The sequence below is a fragment of the Eleutherodactylus coqui genome, chromosome 5 (genome assembly GCF_035609145.1).
Source record: "Eleutherodactylus coqui strain aEleCoq1 chromosome 5, aEleCoq1.hap1, whole genome shotgun sequence".
Classification (NCBI taxonomy): Eukaryota; Metazoa; Chordata; class Amphibia; order Anura; family Eleutherodactylidae; genus Eleutherodactylus; species Eleutherodactylus coqui.
This window is the reverse complement of record NC_089841.1, coordinates 185,119,552-185,124,530: the sequence shown is the minus strand read 5'-3', so window position 1 is coordinate 185,124,530 and position 4,979 is coordinate 185,119,552.

Here is a 4,979-nt window from a genome sequence, read left to right as displayed (position 1 = left end):
CCGGCTTGTTGGTGGTTATTTATTTGTGATGGTGCCTCTGGATCACATTCTTTACAAGAGGGATTTTAAAATTGTTTTAGATCAGTCTAAGGCCCCCTGTCCACTGCCGCTGCAGGGGAACACTGACAGGTCTCTGCGATGAGCCTATCTGGATAGGCTCACTGCAGAAAATCGCAGCATGCCGCGATTTTAATCCCGCGAGTGGAGAATCGCTATGATTCTTCGCTCGTGGACGTCGGACTGCGCTTTCCATGGTTGGCCTATGAAAAGCGTTCACTGCGTTACCCATGGCCGGATTATCGCTACGGATAATGCAGTGACCTATCGCCTGTGGACAGGCAGCTTTAGAGTTTTTTTTAGTTATATGGCTTCTTTCCTCCCTTCCAAAAGTGACAACAGAATGTCAAGTATTACGTCTCCCTTTTTATAGTTATCACATTTTTCCGGATACCTTGAAGGTGAATAGTTATACAGTAAATTGTCGCCGCAGCTATTGTACGGCCTTGTGTGTCTCCATGGTGTCTAGTCTGGCTGCGCAATTGTATCATTCTTCTGCCCCCCTCTTCATGCTGACCTGCAGTAGCAGAGGCACCAAACTAAAACATGAATACATTTTATTGTAAAGCCTGTGTGAGCTAAGGAAAAGGCTGCGAAGATGTGGTCTCTACAGAACAAGAAGTATCCGTCCATTGTAAACCTGGAAAAGAAAAAAAAGTGGAAATGATCAGTAATTTTATTAGGCCTCTAATTGTCGGGCCTCATTACATAAATGGAGATTTCCTTGATGTCAAATGCACTGATTTCCTGCCTGTTTTATCTGTTTAAATGTCCCTTGCTTCTCTGTTTTATGTAATGAGGCCTGACGAAGGAGTCTGTCCAACTTTGTAACACACAGCCCTAATAAAACTAATGATCTTTACCACTCTTCAAGGACCGCAGCGCAGTCCATGGTAAGGCTCAGTGGTCAAAGTGAAAACTGCAAGATTTCAGGATTTTTTGTAAAATATTCTGTACATTGTGACATGAACAATTATTAAAATTTGATATTTTTTTCTAACGTATATTTAACCTATAAGTTCTAGCGGTTTACAAGATGCATAGTGATTTCCGGTTTAAACTGAAACCGCAAATGTGAACAGAGCTCTTCTAGCCAGTGTGAAAACTGGATTATTGAGGATTATTGTATTATTTTTGTTTCTGTTTTTTAAAGGATAGTCATAAAAAATGAAGAGCAATGCAATCCCTTTTTAAACCTTTATAATAACTACGCCGTATACTGTAATTTTCTGACAAAGCATAGCCTTCAATACTTTCTGTAATATGTTCTGACTTTAAATGCTTCCTGTACTAGACTATTAAGTGACAGTGCTTAGATTTTGTCCTATTAAAGCCCAGCTTCATAGCTTTCAAATTTTATTGATATATTGGGCGCAGCACTTATTTGAAGTCAGTTTTACTACTTGATTCTGGGAAGCAGATGTCATCAGGACAGAAGATCACAGACTGTTCCTGTTAACTCTCCTCCCTGTACAGCTTCTGCTGTTCTGGGGATGGGGGGCATTCAGTCATTTTTTCATGTTATCACCCCTCCTGTGAATTGGAGAGTACTGCTTTCGGTCACATTTAGGGGAAGGGTGTTTTTATATAAAATATATGTATAAAAGTGCGATGAGTAGTTGTTTACCTAATCACCCCTTGTACTCAATCGGGATGACTGTCCGCTCCATGATTAAGTATTTACTGGTATATGGATTATAGCGCACTTTAGTGCCTCTAGTTTTACCGCTAAAGATGCCCAGGACAGCGATAATAACAAGAGCATCCTCTGTTTAGAAGAAAGGTTTCATCACCAACACAGAAGTGGAGAAGGAAAGAAGAAAAACCACTGATGTAATGGCGCAACCTTTTTGGACAGACCTTGTAAGCTTGAGCTTTTGAGAGGAAATTTTATTTTCTTTAAATGGAAGCCAGCAACTAAACGCACGGCGTTCTGAAGCATGCACGCCTTTTCTTTGAACGCAAAACGTTTCGAGGCAAACATGCCTCTTCTCAGTCTTGCTGGAGACACACAGCCGGGAGTCTGGACGAGGATTTGGCTTGTGTGTGTATTTAAAGAAAATACAATTTCCTTTGTATTTACCCTCCTCTGGCTCAACATCAGGGGTGGAAATAGACTGAACTGGATGGACAGTTGTCTTTTTTTCAGTCCAACATACCGTTTATGTCACAAGCTCAAGGTTTTAGGCTTCTTTTCCCCCCCTTGCAAGTGCATACTTTGATGCTAAATTGAATGCACATGTTCAATACTGGGTGACGTTTTCACAATGTTTCAAATGTCTACTTTTGAATATCGATTATGGAGGTACAATCCGATCTTTTTTTTTTTTTTTTTAAATCTCTTTATAATCTGGCTTTGGGGGTTTGTTAAAATTAGTAAACGTTTTACTGCAGGGCCAATTTACATACCAGACACTGATCAAGAAGAAGATATGGGCTGAAAAAATCTAGCGTGTACTTATGAAGCAATGTCTTGTAATTATAACTTCAAACATTAGAATCCTACTCCAATATAGGGATGTGAGCAGTGCCTCAATGTGTAGTGTCTGCATGGAGAACAGAAATGTCAATGTACTACTCTAGGACTTGGGTGTTCCTTTTATCCTGGAGAAATCTCACCCTCTACTCCTTCTGACCTACATTACCAGCTGAACCAGTAGAAGTGAATTAGATTTCTTGAGCTTTTGGCAGAAGTGAAATATAAAAAGGTTTAATTAGCAGAATTCTGTATACCAGCAACATCAAACAATATTTTAATACTTTGTGAGCCCCATTTGGCTTTTAATAGCACTTTGAACCTGTCTAGTATTCCTCAAATGGATATAATGGCCACATCCTTTATTTTGGGATCGTGGAATCAGATTTTCAATAGCTTGTCAAATCGTTTCTTTGTTGGTTGCAGGCCCTTCTGCATTCATTTAGCATTTAAGGTTGCACAAAACGTTCTTTTATTGGGTTCAAGTTGGGCCAGTTGACTGGAAGCACCTGCATTCGTTAAACACATGGATCACACTTTTTGCCATGTGGCAAGGAACTTCATACTGCATAAACATCTAATTTCCTGCTGGAAACCACTCGCTGAGCTTCGTAAATTCAAATTTTAAAGAGGTCTTCTGGTTACAAACTGACAATTTAATATTCAGTGTACATCATCACAAGAAGTCATTGTGTAATAGGTTCTCTGTATATGGTCTAGCTACTTTCTATCTGTCATATGACCCTCCGCCTGAAAGATCTCCTCATTTTCTCTGACATCTTGTCATTTGCCTCCCCTGGCCATAGCCTCCCACATCCTGTGAGCAGTGCATGATGGGATGACTGGGGTGGAAGCACTGTGCTGTATTGCACATGTTCAGTTCAGAGTGCTATAAGCTCCTGTCTGCTTCAGCAGGATTTCTCAGGCTCTCTGAGAGGTTGGTGCTGGTAAGTTGTAGGACCTGCAAGCGGTGGGCGGAGCTACACAAGTGATGTTAATACCCTTCGGTTGTAGCCACTTTTAGTTTTTTCATCCCTGCCTTCCCACAGCCATGATATAATTCTTTATCCATCGCATTAATGAAGTAACCTCTGAATGTTACTATTCTATAGCCCTTGAATTCCAAGGCTTTGAGACCTTTGAAAGTCTTGAAAACATTTGTTTCATCAGTGTGGTGCAGGTGTTTGATGATTACTTGACATGGCCTCTTGGCTTAGGAGAGCCACAAGATGTGACCTTTGCAGGTCAAAGGCCTGGACCATCCTTGTTCTCCCTTTCTGCTTTACTGTGGTAAGATATGCCCGAGAATTCTAGAACTTCCACAACCTTTTCTCCTTCATTTCTTTCTATAACTGGAATTGTGAATATTCCATATAATTTTCCAGGGACTGTATCCTATGTTCTGAATTAGCTGTCCATTCCCCATAATGATTGACTTCGGTCTGGATAGATTTGAGGGTGCCAACTACGACAGCTGCATGTACCTCTTGTATGTTAACAGATACATGCATGGCCACCTCAATAACAAACCGTTTATAGTCAATATTGTAAATCGAAGGAACATCAGCCACCTCTGAATCTTCCATACAGTCCTATGGTAGATACAGAGCCTCTGCTATTGCGAATAGAAAGTTGCCTGCCAAGTTTTACCTCTCTTATATCCCCTTTGCTTTGGATTTGCCGATGCATCGAGGTTTCGCTCTTCAAGACTTAATGGTCCATGCATGACCACAGTGTCATCGCTGAAGAGTTGTGTCACTTATACAAAATGACCTAATGCCTTTAGAAAATGGAATCAGAGAGTCTACCATGCATGTAAGAAATGTAAAATGGGACGGGCCCTTTATGAATCGGTGCACATGTCACATGAATGGTTTCTCATACATGTTGAAACTAAATTGTCATTTGTTGACATATGTGTCAGAGGCTATGCATGTAGCTATGCCCTTGTCAAAACACCTGACGCACACTGGAAGCCCAATAACCATATTGTAAGTCAGTGTGGTCCGTCATATGATAGATCCATTGTTACATTGTAGAATCATAGAATGGTAGAGTTGGAAGGGTCCTCCAGGATCATCTGGTCCAACCCCTGCTCAATGCAGGATTCACTAAATCATCCCAGACAGATAGTTGTGGTATGTTAGTGTCGTGGTATAAATGAAAGTTGTAATACAAGTGTGAGAATAGCCATAGATGACATTCACATCTGCATCGGAGGCTCCTGTGCAGACCTGACACAAAATACTGGACAAAATAGCATAGCATGCTGCACTGGCTGGTCCAGAAAAATGTCAGACGCCAGACAGATGCCATTAGTCACTACAGTCTGAGGAACAATATCACAGAAAGGGCTCTTAAATACAGGAAAGCAAAAGAAACCACAAGCCATTTTTTAAAATTGCTTTTTCATTTAATACAGTTACAACATCCACATCACTCATGT